This window comes from Macaca thibetana, chromosome 9 (assembly GCF_024542745.1).
Source record: "Macaca thibetana thibetana isolate TM-01 chromosome 9, ASM2454274v1, whole genome shotgun sequence".
Classification (NCBI taxonomy): Eukaryota; Metazoa; Chordata; class Mammalia; order Primates; family Cercopithecidae; genus Macaca; species Macaca thibetana.
The window spans coordinates 109,221,034-109,240,819 of NC_065586.1; the positions used below are offsets into that span (position 1 = coordinate 109,221,034).

General features: G+C 41.3%; 1 protein-coding gene across 40 annotated transcripts in view; it reads left to right on the forward strand.

The window, feature by feature from the left end:
* Positions 1-19,786, forward strand: part of TCF7L2 (transcription factor 7 like 2) — a 218,305-nt gene that overhangs the window by 152,997 nt on the left and 45,522 nt on the right. The window contains exon 1 of one of the 40 annotated variants that reach the window (XM_050804406.1): positions 14,184-19,786. This exon is cut by the window's right edge and continues 4,393 nt beyond it. The exons of the other annotated variants lie outside the window; for them this stretch is intronic. The gene's annotated coding sequence lies outside the window, so the exon portion shown is untranslated. Of the gene's footprint in view, positions 1-14,183 lie in introns of those variants that run through there. 40 annotated transcript variants of the gene reach the window in all.

Genomic DNA, 19,786 nt, shown 5'->3' on the forward strand with positions numbered 1-19,786 from the left:
CGGGGTTTCGCCATGTTGGCCAGGGGGGTGTGGAACTCCCGACCTAAGGTGATCCATCTTCCTTGGCCTCTCTAAGTGCTGGGATTACAGGCATGAGCACCTGGACATATCTATATTTTTTAATTCACTTCTTTGATTTGAGAGGAAGGAAACTTGAACCCTCTTCTTAGTAGCAGTGGGGTATGCTTTAATGTTAATACTACACACCCTGTGTTAATTCACTATCCTTCTAGCACTGGATTAAACTTTTCATAAGTATTATTGTTTCACCGTTACAGCTACCACTGGAGAGAAAAACCAATATTACTTAAAATTTGTTTAAATAAGCTAGTCGCTAACACGTACTGAGCACTTACTGTGTACCAGGCTCTGCGTTAAGTGGTTTTCATATATTAACTCATTTAATACTCTGGATTTGTAGGAACCATTTTTTCCCCCTCATTTTATAGAGAGGAAAACTGGTGCAGACTTTTTTTTTCTTTTTAATAATTCGTCCTTGGTTCCACCGAGTGTGATTGTTAGGACTGGGATTTGAAGCCTGGGTCTTCAAATGTTGTCCAAACCAGGCTGCCCACCTCCCCATCAATGACAACCTTCTGTCCTGTAATGTGGAAGTGGGCCCAGCTGTATGAGAAGCTCAGCGTACACAGATGCTGTCCAGATACGCTGGCTTATGATCCTTGTGGAGAAAAAAATCTTTATTACCGGAAGTTGTGGCTTCTGAGCCTCTCTGCAATTGGCAACATAGATTTTTGTTTTGTTTTGTTTTGTTTTGTGTGTGTGGTTTTGTTTTTTAAATAATTAAAAACAGTTCTACAATTGTTACCACCCACAGTAAAAAATTGCTTGGATCCCGGGAAGTAAGAAAGAAAAAAAAATTAGGCTTTGGTAGAATGATTAACAGGGGGCTTTAAAGGGGAAAGTCCACTTTGGAGCGTGAGCTTTGGATGTGCAGATGCTGGGACCCTCGTGTTTTGCAAGTCCCCCATTTGCCTGCATTGAGAATCAGATGTTAATGGTGGTTGCCAGTGATAGGAGGGGTTGCAATGCGTGAGATGGCTCTGGGAGGAAACCCACATTTTTTCGTACTTATTAATGGTATGTCTTTTGTGCAAGTGGGTGTGAGTACTGAGAGCATCAAGTGTATGTTTGCACAGTGTGTGGTCCTCGCTGCTGTATTCCACTCCCCATGATGATGGGCTACACTAGAAGGAGAAGCAAGCCTTAGCACGGCTTGACAGTTTCCATTGTATGGACGGAGTCATTGAGGCAGGAGCAAGCCAGGCCTCGTTCCAGGTCAAGGGAGCTGGCTCAGTGTAGCTGGGGCTCTTGGTTTCTTAGGACTGTGCTCTGATTATCAAAGCTACGCCCCCACTTGTGTGGGAATGAAATCGGTGCCCTTGCATATATGTTGTTCCCCTGACTCCCAGCCCCGTCCTGAGAATTAGGATGGGCCGGGGTCTGAGTTCAATGCCTTTGGTCCAGTCAGATGTGCTATTCATTGGCGATCCTTCCCCCATGGTTTCAAGACTGTAAGTGGTCACATGGGCAAAGAGATGATTTCCTAATCCTCGTGGGAGCTTGAAGGATTTGCCTTTGTTAAAGGAGGAACATCATGCTGGAGGGGTGTCTGTCTATGTGTCCCACTTAAACCACACTGCTTTTGACTTCTCCTCTGTGATGATTCCCAGGCAGCCTCCTCTTGCCATCCTGACTTGTTTAAATTTATGGGTTGTTGGCAAGCAATTTTTTGATGCTATTCTTCTCTTAGCCAGAGGCCAAGATCCCTTGTGGAGCAGTGCCTGAATTTAATAGATGTCATCTGGACACCAGGGAGGGGCACTGAGAAGCACTGGGGGAAAAGTCTTAGAAGTGAGATTTTACCCCTAACGCCGTCTCCCAGCCTCTTATTTATCCTTTTCAGGGCAATGCAGCCTGTGATTTTTTTTGGTGGTACCATAGTGTCGTATACCATACTCTACAATTCTAGGACAAAGGACACAGTGTCCTAATGGTCTTGCAGATGGCCTAAAATACATATGGTAAGCCACTTATTTAATTTGATCTCAAATATCTCAGCATTACTGAGCTCTACACCTGGATGTTTATAAAGCCTGAAGATCTGTTCCCACTGCTGTAACATCAGGTGACACTCAACACAGTTCTACTCTTCTGGCTGTCTGGGGGCTTGGGTCCCAGGCTAGGGTCTAAGGCAGACAAGACAGGACCACCCCATTAGCTTGGTACATGAGGATTAAACAGTTCCTCGAAGTCATGGGATGAAGGAGAGCACAGTTAAGTCGGCCTCCGCTTATTCAAACATCAGATTGCTGACTGATAACCTCCCTCCCTGCAATGTTGGCAGGAAGCAGAAAAGAAGGGGAAGATTGTGAAAATAATTGTTGCAAAGGCCATTAACTTGGCTTTGTGGGACAGACATGTAGGTCTCTCTTTACTGCTTCTGAACACAAATTATGGAAAAGCCTGCACAATAGGTCTCGTTAACTTCCAGAGTGACATGACAGGGACTCCAGTTTTTGGGAGAGCTTGAGTCTATTTAGTAAAATGTTATTGAGGACTTCTGTGCCAGGCGGGGCTCTGGTGTTGGGGACAAGGGTGTGAGCGAGAGGACTGAGGTGTTGCCTTTAGGAAGCGTACTGTCTAGCCAGGAGGAACGACTTGAGTCAAAGTCGGCTCCCATTGGGCCTCCTAGGAAGTCCCAGTTTGCTCCGAGGCCTGCTCCTGTCTGGGAAGAAATCACCTTGAGAGCTTCTGGGATTTGGAACTCCCTGCCTGGTTGGATCCCCTCCATCTTCATGTGAGTCGTTTTGGTAGTGAGGCTGCCCAAGAAAGCCATAGCACAGGGACATGTGGTGGGCAGGTCCACCTTCGAAGTTTTGGGAGTTACCATGGCTGTTGTTCTGACTGCAGTCTAGATGCTCCTAGGTCCATTTCCCTCCTTTTTCACTGCTTACTTCTGCCTGGTGACCAGGGAGGTGCCCCCGCGCTTCACCCGCCTAGTGGGGTTTCCCACCACACTTCCAGTTCTTCCTCATTCAACATCAAGTCTTCGCTTTGCCGTTCTTAGAATCACGAAGATCCTGTCTGCCAAAAGCATCCTGTCCAGGTTCCAGGCAGACAAGAGTCTCTGAGCATTCCAGGGTCTTACAGTTTAGAAAGAGGAGAGAGCAAAATAATCTTAAAAGCACAGTAAGCTAGAGCTATTTGGAATAGAGCAAGCAGCCCTTGGGGCTCTGGCAATTGATGTTTGTAATTAGTATCCTGATTTATTAAGAAGAGTTAGTTGTCTCCAGGATTAAAACAAAACAAAACAAAACAAAAAAAGAGATTCTCTAGGGAGATTAATTGGGACTGTCCTGTGGGTAAGGAGATAGTAAGAAGATAGCAGTAAGTGGAATGTTACCTAACAGGTAAGGTGCAAATGGGCTCTGAGGTGTTCCCTTGAAACCTGGGCTTCTGATACAAGAAAAGTAAAATAACTTAGGTCAGGGAAATGGACCCGAGTGCACTGAGAATATTAATGCAAACAGACCCCCACCAGAGTAATGCGGTCACTGTGGCTGGGGTGGGTGAGTTTGTAGAATCTGTTACAGAATCTTGGAATTGTGAGAGCGGACTGATCCCGACCACTTTTCAAATCCTCTGTTGAAGAGTGAGGAAGCAGAGGCTCAGAGAAAGAAGACTGCTGGAACGTCAAGCAATCGTGTGCAGCCAGATAGTGGGAGAATCAAGACTAGAATCCAGATCGCTTGGTTTTCCTCTTTCCCCTCTGCCACCTCTGATTCAAGGGAGAGTTTAATTTTGTGAACCATTCCTGTTAAGTGCCATTAATTTCAAGCTCTTTCTGGATTACTGTGTGAAATTCAGTGTGTTCAGTATGAATTCACTTATTTTCCACTTGAAATCCTGATTTTTGTCGGATGCCCCGGGTGTTGATGTGATGATCAGGAGGCTGGTGATGGTGATGAGGCTGGATTAATATAATCATCTCTGCTAAAGGTTAACTAGAAAGCAGTGAGCTGGAATTGATACATAAAAAACATTGGAAACTTTTCAAGCTGTGAATGTGCTTTAGCGATACATAGACAGTCAGATGTTACCATTTATGTGTATATTTTGAATGATGAATGAATAACTAACTAGTCTTTCCCAGAGGACTGGTATTTGGGAATCTTTTTATAAAGTATTGCTTTCTGGGCTTTTGTTAAAAACTCAAACATAGAAATGTATGAAAATGATCCTTTGAAAACAAGTTTGGCACCAACACTGTGAGAAAACTTGAAAAGTATATAGGTTGTGGATCACCAGTTCTCGAACTCAGAACCACCCTGACTGAGTTGACCGTGATCAGAATGAATGCAAGAGTTCACTGGTTTTATAATTTTGTGAAGAGCTGTGTTCTGCCCTTAGCACTCCCGTGTCCTGTAACCGGGAAAGAAGCCGGTGCCCTGGGTTGAGTTCAGCAAGTTTGTTTTGACTTGCAGCCCATGATGGGAGTGAAGCTCTCATTATGTAATGTTAAACTGGGCCTGGAATGTCAGCAGAGCTTGGCCTGCCAAAGCTTGAAGGGTTGGTTGGGAATGGGCTATGTTTAGTATGACTAATCCAGCTCGGCTGGGTACTGGGTTGGGTGGGTGGCTCTCTGAGGAGGGAGGTATGACTTGGGCTATTTCAAATCTTAGCGCTTCGTATAAACTCTGTAGTCCCTCCCCTTACCCCCCTCCCCTCCCACAAAAGAAATTGAGCCTTACTGACTAACCAGTACAGTCAGGAGCTGTTGACTGATACCCAAGCCCTGATGTACAAATTTGTGGTCAAGACATCAAGGTATGGCTGGGTGCAGTGGCTCACGCCTGTAATCCCAGCACTTTGGGAGGTCGAGGCAGGTGGATCACAAGGTCAGGAGATCGAGACCATCCTGGCTAACACGGTGAAACCTTGTCTCTACTAAAAATACAACAAATTAGCCGGGCGTGGTGGCGGGCACCTGTAGTCCCAGCTACCTGGGAGGCTGAGGCAGGAGAATGGCGTGAACTCAGGAGGCGGAGCTTGCAGTGAGCCGAACCTGTGGTAAGCTGAGATCTTACCACTGCACTCCAGCATGGGTGACAGAGCGAGACTCCATCTCAAAAAAAAGAAAAAAAAAAAAAAAAAAAAGACATCAAGGTACATCACTTGCAATTAGGGAAGTAATGTTTTTGGGTCCTGTGAAATAATGGTGTTTCTTAAAGCAGCCTATACTGGTCAAGTGTTGCTGGCAGGGGCACTTAGTAATTAAAGCAATTACACAAAGTAAACATTAGGTTCCTTAATAAAAATAGCAGTGAACCCTAGTAAAAACTGAATGTAAAGAAAGAGGTGGGCTATTTTCCTAATAAAGATTCCACAGTATAATTTAGAGTCTGTCTGCTGACCTTCTTGGTCTTCATTTGAGAGCCTCCAGCCCCCTTTGCCCCCATACTTCCCCACCAAGCTTCCTCTTGGCTCTTCTTAGGGGACAAAAGAATCCCGTTTTTATGCAAATGTTTTTAGCTGGAGGTAGAATAATCAGGAACCATGTTTTCACAGTGATCCTTAAACACAATGTGGACCCTCACCCCACCAGGCAAAGGTTGCATTTTGGTGGGGATGGCAGAGCCCCAGCCTCTGCTCTGTCTGAGGTGAAGTGGGGAATCGCTTTTGTCCCTTCCTGGATGAATGGATGTAAAGTGTTCACTGAACCTGGAAACACCTCCTTTTGTGTCCGGTGCTCTCCTAACACAGGCCGTTAAACTTGGGGCAATCGCTCATGGTGGGGGATTGAATGGGGCCATTGTGGGGGGGAGGGGTGCATACTGAAGCCATTGTGGGCATAGAGATGCCATTGTTTTCTCAGTATTAAAAAAAGGAGTAGGACTCTAGGGACCTCCAGGCATCAGTGTGGCTGACCACTGCACTGACTGCTTTTCTGGGTTTGCATTATCCCGGAGGAACCCCGTCACCCGAGAGGTTGGACGAGGTCAGCCTAGGCTGGCAGCACCGCGGAGCGCCCCCTACAGTATGGACGTGGTATTCCCTTTCCAGCGTCTGCAGGGCCCGGGTGCTCCATTTCTTCCCAGGACTGCCTGCCCTGGTCCTGGCCGTCGTTTCTGCAGGGAGGTTGCTGTTTTCCTCCAGACATCAGAGTTAAAAACATTTGTTCAAAAATCACTTCTTCCACTTTAGGAATAACATATTCTCCCGTTCCCTGCTGGTGACTTTTTCATTTAATTTTCGTTTTGCCATATGGTCTTTCAGAGGCACTCTGATCTTAATTATAGCATTCAACCTTTGTTTATTTAAAAATCAGAAGGCAGATAGGCTATTGAGGGTTTATCTGTACTAATTGTACCACCATACCTGCCAACTGTCCCCTTAACCACTACAATCCCTGCCGACAGTGTGTATACACAAACACACGCGCGTGCACACATGCGCCACATAATGTAATGTGTTGATCAGAAAGGAGCGTATTTCTAGCTTTAGAATTGCGGCGCTGGCATTTTCCATCATGAACCTTTGCCATGTGGTGTTGACTTGAAGGGGATTTAGCCATGGGATTGGGATGAGTTAGGGTCAGAAGACCTGAGCTCAAATCCTGACTCTGCCACTTACAGTGTTATTTTGAGGAAACTATTTTATTCCTGGAGTCTCAGTTTTACCATCTATAAAATAGGGATAGTGCCATCAATGTCCCAGTAAGGGTGTGGGATTTATTTTTTTAATTTTTATTTCTTTGTTTTTTTGAGATAGGCTCTGGCTCTATCGCCCAGGCTGGAGTGCAGTGGTGCGATCAAGGCTCACAGCAACCGCCCCACCGGCGTTCAAGCGATTCTTTTGCCTCAGCCTCCCAAGTAGCTGGGATTACAGGTGCCTGCCACCATGCCCGGCTAATTTTTGTATTTTTAGTAGAAACGGGGTTTCTCCATGTTGGCCAGGCTGGTCTTGAACTCCTGACCTCAGGTGAATCACCTGCCCCAGCCTCCCAAAGTGCTGGGATTACAGGTATGAGCGCCCCCACGCTGGCTGGGTGTGGGATTTAAGTGAGATATTATGAAAGGCTGGCAGATGTGTTAAGCATCCTGACATCTGGTGTTCAAGGGTTGGAAAGTGAAGCCCCATACAGCTTTTATAAGCAAGAGGCTTAGATGCAATGGCCTCAATTGTTTTTTGAAACATAATGTGCATACAGTTCATTTTGCTGTTTTACCTGCCTCTTTGATAACTTAAATATTCTAATTAAATCATGGCTTATATCAGAATGTCTAATATTTTATAGATCTTTTAAAAAGTGACTTGTTTGAAGATTATAACATCATTTCACACAGAAAATAGCTTTGCTGTGCTTACACTTCGAAAACACCTGTTGAAGCCACTAAAGAAACATGTTTAGAAAATGTTAAAAACGTCAGTTATATTTTTGGTTTAAAACAAGCATGATAATTCTTGACTTCTTCCTCTGAATTTGCAAAGCTCTTCTGTTAGAGAAGTCAATTCTTTTTCTCCCTGATGCCTGAATACAGATGCATTTTTAAAAATATTATCTTTGTAGATAATAATGAACTTTTAGTTGTTATACTAGGTTCTGATACTTTTTTCATCAGGCCATCACAGTCTGAATAATTGTTAAAAAGTCAATTTTAGAAACTGTATTTAAAGAATTTCCAATTCTAACATTTTCTTTGAAATGTTTGAGATTGCCTACTGGTTATTATTTTTTTTTTAAGAATTTTTTTCCTAAAAGATTTTTCAGAAGCAGTGTTTTCACATGTAAATATCTGCAACAAACAGCACGTAACCAGTGCTTAACTGGTTCTATATATTTATACTTAGGACACAGCAATAAACATGTAGTATACACATGCCCTTGGTAAAGGAAGCTCTTCTTCTCACAAGCCTGGCTGCCCCAAAATTATAGTGAAGGACAATGTTGGTTCTAATTGCTGGCTTTTGACCCCTATATCTGTATATTTTACCTAATTTATAGTTGGAAAAGTAGCTAAAAATGTTAAAAGAGTTCATGCCAGTAGTTTGAGTCGTTGTAGTTTATAAAGCCCTAAAATTAAGTATGGAAGTACAAGAAAGCCTACACTATGTATTGGGTCTAAGAGAAGAAATCCAAATTAATATTAATTGGTATTCATGAGCAATCCCTGAGTGCCTGTAATGCTTCTGTCCCAACCATAGACTAATCTGGCCCACTGTATAGGTCAAACAAAATAGCCAACAGCTCCGAGTTTAGATTGGTTTGAAAAAAGGGGATCTGACTGTTAACACCATAATCCCCAAGTCTGTAATGTTCTCTGACCTCCGGTGCAAATAACTATTCATCTTTAGATGATTTGACAGCATAATTTAGCATTTGGCATTCCTTTTTTTTTTTTTTTTTTTTTTTTTTCCTAAGTGGTGATTAAAAACTTGTGTTTCTTTTCTAGCATATAAATCAAGCTTTTCACTTATATTTTCTGGGGCACAGAATAATTGAAGTGAATTGAACATTGGGCTGGATGGTCATAGAACTGGTTTCTGTTAGAGGTTAATTGACTTTGAGGAAATCATACCATCAGGATATTCCAGGGGTGTATCTGTTAGCTTTTTGACAGTTGTAAACAATTATCTCCCTCTCTAGATTAATTCCCTGAGGGCGGGACTTTGATTCACTGATACATCTATCTATCCCTAGTGCCTAGAACAGAGCTAGGCATGAAATAGGCACTGAATCAGTATTTGTTGAATCAGCGAATGAATCTCCTAGTGCACCTAAGGGAAGGATACCGGGAAGAGTCTACTATGTTTATAGAAGCAGCAGTAATAATTCCTCCTCCTCATTTTCATTTGCTAAAATTACTAACCAGATGGGTGCGGTGGCTCACGGCTGTAATCTCAGCACTTTCAGAGGCCAAAGCAGGAGGATCACTTGAGCCCAGGAGTTTGAGACCAGCCTGGGTAGCATGGCGAGACCTCATTTCTACAGAAAATGCAAAAATTAGCCAGGCATGGTGGCATGTGCCCATCATCTCAGCTACTCGGGAGGCTGAGGTTGGAGGATCACCTGAGTCCAGGAGGTGGAGGCTGTAATGAGCTGTGATCACACGCCACTGCACTGCAGCCTGGGCAACAGAGTGAGACCTTGTCTTAAATAATACATAAATAAAATTACTAACCAGCTAATCTCAAATCAGTTTTAAATCCTCTGAGCTTGTTTTTCTGTCTGTAAAATGGGGCTGTTTTCATGTGAGACTTAGATTATGAGAAATGGTCACTCTTGAACTTCCTTGAAGAGATGTTAGACAAAAACAAGATGGTTTTGAAAAAAATAACACCACCGTCCAGACTGTACTAAGATGCCTGGTTGCATTTGAAACCAGCTTCACAGTCTGCGTTGGGCAGGTGATTGCGACATGCTTTCCATCTGTGCCTAATGGGAGCACACTCCCAGCTCCACATGGCAGCAGGAACATTGGCAGGGCTCTCCTGGAGAGAGGAGAGAGCCAATAGGCGTTGCTATGGTGGAGGCATGACATAATTCAATTTTACTTTATTATTCACTGGATGTGCCCATTGTATGTTAGCCTCTGGGTATGTTTACAAGGAGCTTAGGAAAGAGGTAGAGGCTGTCTTGTCTGTAGAGGATGTGCTGTCAGCAGAAGGGGCCAGGCATGTTCACACACACACATGCACACATGCGCGCATACGTACACTTTTCTTCCCTGGCATGCAGCACCAGTCTTGGGGCAGGGGTGAAATCACCACCAGGCTAGTGACTGGCAAGGCTCAGAAGGACTTGCTCTCCTAAAATCTCCTCCCCTGGCCTCATAATTCCCTGTAGCAGCTTGGGGCTTGGGTGTGTGCACACCTAATTTCTCTAAGAACACATATGTGTTGTAAAGGGCACAGCAGTTTCCCTTGCTTACTTAATAGTGTTTAAATCAACTTACTGGATTTGGGTGCCTTTCCTTGCCAACGTTCCTAAACTTCATGTGAACAGCAAAAGTTCAAAGTCCACCAAAACATCATTTATTTGTTCATGAAAACCAAGCAATTTCAGAATGGGATCGTACTGTCCTGCACTGTCACCTTCCCTCTGATGTTATAGAGGAGTGTGTTGTCTTTCCCCAGAGGCAAGCAATATTGTGTTTTAAGCTTATGAGGCAATCATGGGAGGCGAGTTTGGCCAGTGTCTGTGTGTTCAGCTCCTCCTCCTTTTAAAAGGAATAAAACAAAAGGTAGAAGACTTTTCCCTGATTATGCTTTTCTGGTGGGTTTCTGTTTGTCATTGCGGTTTATAAAATGGCTTCTTCTCTTCTGCTTCCAATTCATTTGTTAATGTTAACTCTAGGTTGTAGCAGAGAGTCACCGTTATCTGAAAAGCAAACTCCCTTATTTTTGTCATATTGATGTAGTAGCAGTAGTTAATTAGGGACCCCATGAGTGACAGGAGTCTTTGGGTTCTATAACCGAAAACCCGCCCCAAACACTGGCCATCCAGGTCTGCCTCGTCAAGTTGGTGAAATCCTGACAGCTTGCAGTTTGCAGCCTCCCTCCCTGCACTTCAGTGCAGGAGCGGTCCAGTAATAGTCCCGATCGCCAGTAAGAGCACAAACACCCGTAAGCACGTGAATTGGAAATATTGTCATTTTCACTACATCAACAACTTATAACTTACCAAAGCAGCTTGATGTCCTTACTTAATTCTTCCCCCCCACCTCCCCACCAGTGCTTGATTAACTAACTGCTCAGTGGCTATGAAGGCATGAATCACAGGGCATAGGACATCCTCATTGCCCAGGAGAGCTGCCTGGGCTGGACACACTGGCCAGGTTGATGACTTCTCTTGAAATGGGGCTTCCGTGTTGCTGGCGCCTTTACCTAGAAGGAGACATGAGGCATTTCTTAGAGCAGCGTCACCCCCTTTAGAATTTGTGACCCTCTGTCCTTGTTAGTCTTGAAGGCTCCCAGTTCTCCAAGCCCCAAAGAATTGTGTGGTTTCTCTTATTTCTCCAGCATTTAAAGAAATTAAATTAGTTTTCCTGTGCTCCTCACCATCTAATTTGTTTCCCATTAGAGATAAATAATGACATTTGGGGCATCATAAACCCAAGGATTTCTATGTTAGTTTTCCAAGGACCTTTTTTTAAGAGAGAGAGGGGAATCAAAATATTTGGGTCAGATGTTTTAAGATGTTAAATATAAAAATCAGCCTTTTAAGAATCAAATGCAAAGCCAGTCACTTAGCCTCGAATTTCCCACTGTGATTCTACTTTTCAGAACCCAGGATGACCATCGTGATGGGTTTAGTTGGACTATCAGTTGTTACAGGTCAAATCATAGTCTCATGATTGTTAAAATCTTAATAAGGCCCCCTTTACTCCTGTGAGTTTTCAGAAGGAAATCCCTGTGAACAATCCTGGAATTACTTTGCCTGGTAACATCTTATTTCCTGACAATATCCCCAGCTGAGTTCTCTTGGTTAATATGTTTGCTCTGGCACTGTAGTTCCTTTTTAATCAGAAATGCTTATCAGTAGGTTGCATGGTTGGGGAAAATGGCATTGATTTTGTAGCATTTTCCCAAGGAATATTGGGTGAATGTTTCTTTAATACTAAATATATAATGGTCTTTGTCTTAAGAACTTACTAGTATTGAGATTTCTGTGTTGGAATTTTCTTTATTGATACCGGTTTGTAGGTTCCGAGAGTCCAGTTGATATTTTTTTGCATCTCGATCAGAAGCTCTGACTTTTTGGTCCTTAACAGAGAATACATCCCTTGATAACTTGGAGGCGCCCTTAGTGGAGGCAATGGTGTGTGGGCTTAAGGAGAAGTCAGGGCATTAGCAGGTCTGTGTTTTCCTCTAGCGTGGAGTTTTGTCATTTCTAATGATGACAATCCATCAGTCCACATGGTTCAAAATGAAGATAAATTGAATTAATATATGTGAGTTAAGTGACTCATTGATATAATTATACTGTGAGGATTTCTTTAGTGTAACCTAACACATTTAGTAGTGTTAATTGTAACGGCTTTGCATGGGAGCACTTAATTTCCTCAGCAAACAGAATAATTTATTAATTCTTAAAAAGCAATTTCAAGACCCAGACTGAGAGAGAAAGAGTATGTGTTTTACTGTAGTCTCAGTTTGCTTTGGCTTATCAGATTGAACATTGGTAAGAATTTTTTTTCCAGATTCCAACTTGTTATTGCTACATTTCCATGTGTGCCCAATTCAGTAGTGTATTGAAATGAAAGTAGGAAATAGGTACTGTCCAGTAAATCTTAATTAAGTTATTGAAAATTGAAGAGCACTGAATAATAAAGCAGTTCTAATTGCAGTTAAAACTGTATTGGCAGCAGATATGCCTGAACGAGGATGATAAAACAGCTGAGGAAGAGCGTTGGATGGCAGAATCGAAAAAGGGTAATACACAGATTAAATGCAAAACTCAACTCAAGTGTTTTGTGAAATGTAGGCATGCTGTGTAAACCTATTTTTTGCTGAAAAGCATGTTTTCTCTCATGTCAGAAATGATCACAGGAATCCTTTTAATATTCATTTAAATAGTTTTTAATTGGCTTCAGAGAGTTTAAAGTTCAGCATGAAGGTGAGATCTAAGCTTACTAATTAGATCGAATGCAGTTTGACTTAAAGAGCAGACTTGATAATTAAAGAATTTCATACCAAATATACATTTTGAAAACATTTCTTTTCACATCCTTGAGGTAAAATGGGTTTTCCTGAATTTTTTCCCTTCTTTTCAAATAGAAATTTCTCTTACAGAAAGATGATCAAATCTTGTATCGCTTGTTAGAAAATGACAAACCTCTCATTTGTTTGTCATTTAGCCAACATCCTGTGTTCAGGTTATTCTAATTTTTTTTCCCCATCCAAGTAGAATTTTGAATTGCACGGAACGTTGTGATGAACACAAGTTGTTGTGTCTTGTGTTTTTTCCCCCACCAAGTTGTTTGATGCTGTTGAAATGGAAGGCTGAAGTAGAAGGGGCACTTAAGCAGTGAAGGGTTTTTCTTTGTAAATAATAGATCAAGAGCACTGGATCTGTATCTAATGGAGCTGTGTGCGGCCTCCGTTTCAAGGACAGCGCGCGGTTTTAAAAACCACAACTACCGACCATCCCGTCCGCAACCTGTGGTCAGTTTTGTGAATGTGTGTGCGTGTGTCTCTGCTTGCCTCTTCTAATTCCCCAGCACCCTTCCCCCTTAAACAGGCTGCTGCCATGTCATGTTTGATTTCATAAACTTAAAAATAGAAACCTCAAACAATATAAAGATATATATCGATATAGCTCCTTACCTGTCTTCTGATATTATGGAATGTTTAAGGAACTTCAATCCTATTTTACTCAGTGTGTGAATGAGCCTATTTGACTATGGTATGCTCTCTAAGAAAAGGTAGATGTATGTAGCTGACAATAATGCAGAAGTGTTTGTCTTAGTAGCAGAAAAACGGGATTGGTTATGTATAGGTTATCTTGATAATCTGATGAAAAATTAAATTGATCATTTTCTCGCCCGTTTCCCTTCCCCTTCCCCTTTTGTAGGTTATAAATATGTTCTTATATTTGCCAGTTTGAACTTATATTTGAAAATCATAGATTCGATACTCTCAAGTATTGTAGTGTTATCGTATACAATTCCTAAAAGCATAATAGGGCTTTGTTCCCTCTGAATTTGAATTAGTTATATTTTATCACTTATAATCTAAATTAGACCTAATTAATATTTTCCCTTGTTGTATTATAGGGCAAACATTGCCAGTGTCTTAAAATATGTAGCCTCTGTTAAAAGCATATTTGGAAACAGGAAAATAAACATTAAATGTTAAATGTCAAGTAGGAGTCTATGTATATAAAATAGAAATAAAAGTACAGATTAAGCCTGGGGATCCTTTGCTTATTTCTGAAATCGTTGTTTATAAGATTACAAGGTAGTTACTGTAAATGGAAACATTTCTTTTTTTTTGGTGCCTTTCCCCCACTACCCCCAAAGTACATCCTACCCATTTGGGCCTATTTTTTAAAAAGGGTTAAATAGTCTTTCCTTATAAAATAGATTCATAGATAATCTAGGTAAATAGATTTTAAATCAAACATTTTAATATTTTTTATTACATACAAAAATAAATGTTGAAAGCTAATGTTCTTAACACACTGCTTTCTTGAAAGAAAATCATTAATCTTCTCAAATGCAAGTGCAAAGTTATCCATTTTAGCTTTCTTGTCCATAAATTGTTGATTATTGGTTTTGAAGGAAAACGCAGTATGAGTGTGTTTTGAATTTTAACGTTGAAATCATAGATGTACAACATGTTCGTTGCAGTCAAATCACAAGCAGAGAGAACCCATTTGAAACAATATTTAAAGCATTCCTGTCGGGGCATTATTTAATGGGAATGATACGTTTCAGATTTTAGGTTTTAGAAAGTTGAGGTTGGCCGTACATCAAATCTACAATTTAACTGCTTTGAAAGAACGGCTTTGCTTGTCTTCAGGGGGAAACAAATAACTTAGGGGACATCAGTTCATTCTCTAACAGTCTTTCATCCCTAAGTATAACAAATTGTTTCTTTTATTAATGTGGTACTTGCACTATGGAAGCAGTTCTTCGGGGAAAATAATCAGGAAGATATGCTTTGCTTCTCCTAGATGCTGCAACCTGAAATATGTTGCTACCTTCCTTGAAGGGATTTTCTTTTTCTCTCTCTCTCTCTCTCTCTCTCTCTCTCTCTCTCTTTCTCCCCCCAACAAATATAGCTAACATAATAGAAATTACAGAACAGGATACAATGAGATTTCCTTCCCTTCTCTCACAGCACGTTTTGGTTGGCTAGGAGAAGGCAAGGTATTGGAATATGATTATCCCTATTTAAGGAAAAAAAAAAGATATAATTTGTCATCTTACCAGTTCTCGGCATTCTTTGTGGTGCGCGCTTAGTCAATGCCGGGAAACGGCGGTCTGACAGCTAATAGATATCTCTGCCCTCAATTGTTTAGACATTTTTTGTCTTTTGTGACATTGAAGAAAAGACAAGGAAGGGAATGGAAGCAACTAAAAAATGTCAAAAGATCAAAAAATCAATGGGCCGCAGGAATGCAATCTGTTTACCAGGGTGTAGCTGCTGTTTCTGCTCCGCCACAAGTCCGAGGCGGTGTCTGGGGCAGGCACCGAAGTTGCGTCGCCTCCCTCTCTGGGAGCTGTGATACGGCACACAAAGCGGGCACATTAGCTTGCTCGCCCCCACCCCCTTACCCCCATAAATAAATAATAAAATAAATACAAGCTTTTCTCTTAAGACTGCAAAAACCAAGGTTTTTTTTGGTGCTGTGTCTTTCGGTCCATTTCCAACCATTTCCAGGACTTGCTGGGCTCAGCCCAGCAGACGGGTTCGAGGATTTACTGGTGGCATTTTAATTTTCTGGCCAGGGGAGAACCCTTGATTTTTTTTTTTTTTTTAATTATTTATTTGTTTGATTTTGGAGAGAAAAAAGTCAATTAAAAGGAAATGGGTGATAATTAGGTGAAGCACATTGGGCAGAAGAATAATGGTTTTGTCTCCGGCTTTGACTATTTGGACATGGCTTATATGTCTGTCTTGAGGTGATCAGTGGGAGGCGGGGAAATTTTATTGGAAACTTGTTTCTTAGAGAAGAGAAAGCAGTATGTGGATAGTAAGACTTACTTAGTTTTATAGGGAGGAAGAGTGTTGGTTACTCTCCATAAAAACATTTGGGTTTTGAATAACAAACTTTGTTGCCTTTTATTTTTACTTTTTTAAACTTTTCAACCAACTGGTCATTTGGGGTGTGTGTGTGTGTGTGTGTGTGTGTGTGTGTGTGTATGTTTTTGTTCACCTACACATTTGCCTGGAGTATAGCGAGAACCCAGGAAAATGGATGGGCCCTACCAGGAAAGGCTGCAATCTGTTGGGAAAGTTTTTTTTTTTTTAATTCCCAAGCCTTGGTTGCTATTTGATAGTAAGTGTGGTCCAGGCTGCATATTTTATAAACTTTCTATTAAAGTTGTGGCATGTTATCATAAAACTCAATTGCGATACTTTGTATTACGCTCTGGGATTGAGAGATAGACATAGGATTAAAAAAACAATTTCTAGGCATTTCTAGATGATAAATTTAATTTTCTTTGCTATTTGGAGGTCTTCTTTGAAAATGCAATTGTAATGAACGCATTCAGAACTGGAGAATAGATTTACCCTTGGCTTCAAATAGTCGACGTTATCAGGCGCTGTCATTCGTTCCTTCCTATTTTCGGGCTGCTAATTGATGTTTTTGATGTCAGCAAGAAAATTGAAGAAAATGTCATGTGTGAACCAGTGCGGAAGTTAATAAGATTGACTTCGTTGACAGAATTTACAATGAGAGCAGAGACCGCATAATGGGACCGCTGCGAATTCGTGTGCTCTCTTTGGAGTCAAAATTGACACCTCACGCTAGGCCAGTGGTCGATAGGAGAGATGGAACATTTGGGAAAGTTCCTAATCTCATTTTTCCCCCCTTACCTTTTGGTCTCCGATGGTGATTTAGTTTCACCGGCAGCTGTTTATCCAGGGGGCTATTGCTGCGGACCACGCCAGGCCCTTAGTTCAGACTCCTGGTGCCACCAACAATGCTTATTTTTTATGCTGTTTTGAGTTTGAAAGCAAAAGAGTCTTAAAAAGGTTAGATTAAGATGTGTCTTAAGGAAAGATATACTAATATTGGTCAGGGTCATTGCAGATGCTTAGGTTATGTGCAATAAAGCCGAAACGCAAATCCCTCCCTGAATAAAGAAACCATGTTGGCACTAAGGTCAGTCCTTGAACATAACAGAAGGTTATAACTTACAAGCAAAAAATAATAAAGTTCTTGGCCACATGTCTCTACCTCCAAAAGAAACATTTTAGCCATGGTGCCCCTTAAGGTGTTTTTGTTTGTTTGTTTGTTTTAAACTTATCGAAGGTTTCAATATAATAGATTAATTTTCCAGTTATGTGGCAAAGTTTATTGGATTTGTGTGTATAATTATGGATTGGATTAGTTGAGTTTGGTTCAGTGCATCTGATTATCTTCTGGCCTTTAGGGAAATGCGCTAAAACCCTAATATGTCCACGACCCCCAAGCGGTCTCTTTTTGAAGGCGCCGCACAAAATGTGGTCTCTACCAGCGCTTGGCCTCCAAGGATCTTCAGTGAGAGACATTATTCTTGGAATATCCAATTAATTCCACGGGCACTGATCAGGTAGCGCTTCTTCTTCCTTTCTCGCCATTTGAAATGCTAACACAATGAATATTTTCTCATTGGTCTGTGTCCCTCGGCTAAGCTGTTGCCGCGGGCTGAGAATTTCATCGACTGATGAGACCAGAGGCTCCGCCAATAAAAGGTTACAGTACGTGATTTGCATGCCAAGTGGGGTTTGGTTTCATGAACTTAAAAGTTCTTTAACTTTTATTTGACTCTTTTTCTTTTGTTCAAAGTAGATTGAGGGGTAGTATATTTGTGAGTGTTTAAAGTATGAAAATTACCAGGGACAGGAGGTCACAACTGTATTTTGGACCATCCTCACGCAGACGGAGAAGATGGCCTTTGTGTTAGTGGCTTTTATGGAGAGCAACCACATCAACTTTCTAAGATCAGGTCAATGGGAAGCAGTTTTTCAGATGTTGTGATGTAGTGTTGGGCCCCTCTAGTATCCTTCAGTAGCTTGACATTTTGGGGATTGGTACTGGTAGAGTATCTTGTAGTACTAATAATCAAATACAGCATCATTTGAAATGACAAGGGAACCATTGAGGAGGACATTAGGAGGAGGAAGGACTAATTCTTTTCTTTGGAGTGGTTGGTAATCAGAGTCTTGGATACTGAGAAAATCATACCTTCTAGAGGAGTATTCAGAGGCAGAATGTCTTCTGTTTTCAAGGGGATGTAGGAGGGTGTTATGAAGTACTGAGTTGCACCGAGTGCAAAAAAATTTACAACAAATAACTAACAGCACCAGTATTACAGGAGGATACTGATAGCAGAGTAGATTGTGGTGGATTAGATTATGGCCTACAAACCCTGAGTTTCAGAACTGTTTCTCAACCAGACAAAGCCCCAGGAAGTATGAGGCCAAGAGCAGTTACATATGCATTCAATTGGCTAAATGCTTGGCTCAGAAAAATAATGTCTGATGGTGTCACCTGCATCTCTTTCATCTTCCAGACTCTTCCAAACTTGGATTTTATTAAGTCAGGATGCTTCTTGTTGATTTAAAGCCATGATAGATGTCTTCTGATCTAAGGAGTATTGTAGACAAAAGCAAGGAGGGAGTATGGTCAAATGAAGGTACCTCTATCCCTTCGCAAAATGAGGGGAAAAGGGATTGAGGGAAAAGGAAGAGTCAGCCTTCAAACCACTGTAATCTTAGAGGAAGGGTAATATGATTGGAGACTTGACATATTTCAACTGAATGAAAAATCATGATACCTTTACCAAAATTGTTAGCAAAAGGGAACTGGCAGGGATAGGAATGGAGAGAACCTTGCCCCTCTTCTCTCTCTCCCGCCCTCTTCCTTCCTTCCTCTCCTAGCTGTCTGTGAGGAGCAAAGCAGGTGGCTCCCTGTGGCTGACTTTTCATGACAACATGCCATTAGAAATTGCCGTCCTGTTGATCAATCCTCTCGACATGACAGATTTGCCGCAAGGCCTGGCTCTTTGAGCGCCAGCACTGTGGCTTTTCCCTCCTTTTTTCCTGCACTAATTGGTGAAAGTTTTTTTACTGTGCTAGTGGCAGAGGAAATTCTTTTGAACGTTGTCACAATCAAGTGTTGACTTCTTTAGAATTGCAAGTAGGTTAAGTGAGTATCAACATTGGGGGGTGAATGGGAGGAGGGAAAACACTAACACAAAGTTACTACTACCTAAATTTTATGATTAGAGTAGTGTTGGAAAACAAACTAATTGGATTTACCCCCCTTCTCTCAATATATATATTGGTGATGGGGGGAACGCACATGTATGCGCACGTGTGCGCACGCGCACACACACACGCACACACACACAAATGAAGGCAAGTATTTATTAAAATCACGGTCCTTTAAAACTTCCATTATGTTTTGTCATGGGGGGGCTGGGGCAGCCCTGACATTTGCTATGGGGAAAACACGTTGCCATATTGATTGAAGAAAATACATCCATTAGTTTCTTCCTATAATACATGGATTCGCAACAATAGTAACACAATCATCACATAACACAGTGTAAATCAAAGGAATATATAAAGCTTCTATTAGTCGAGCACATTTTACTCTGAACTTAATGACATTCTTCTGTCCAAAATAGCATACAAAGAATAAAATCTTTTGGCAAAGGATATGTCCTCACACACTGATTCTTCTCCTGAAGTATCAAGATACACTTCTGCCTAAATTTTGATATTCTAGTTTATACGTAAGATTATTATTTAACTAGAAAATAGCAACCTTTCTTAAATGATTTAAATCCAAACTTCTGTGTGAAACTGAGAGTTAATGGGGTTTATCTTTCTATTTAGACATAATTTGAATTGGAAACCTATTTTTAATATTCTGTGATTCAAAATATTTACTGAAGGAATTTGTAAAATTAATCTTTGCTTAAACATGTATTCCTTGATGATTAAAAAACTTGTTAGATTAAAAGCATGTTTTAACCAGATGGAGACAGAATATGTGTATTTACATTTTTCGTGTCACAGAATCTGTGCAGTACATTCT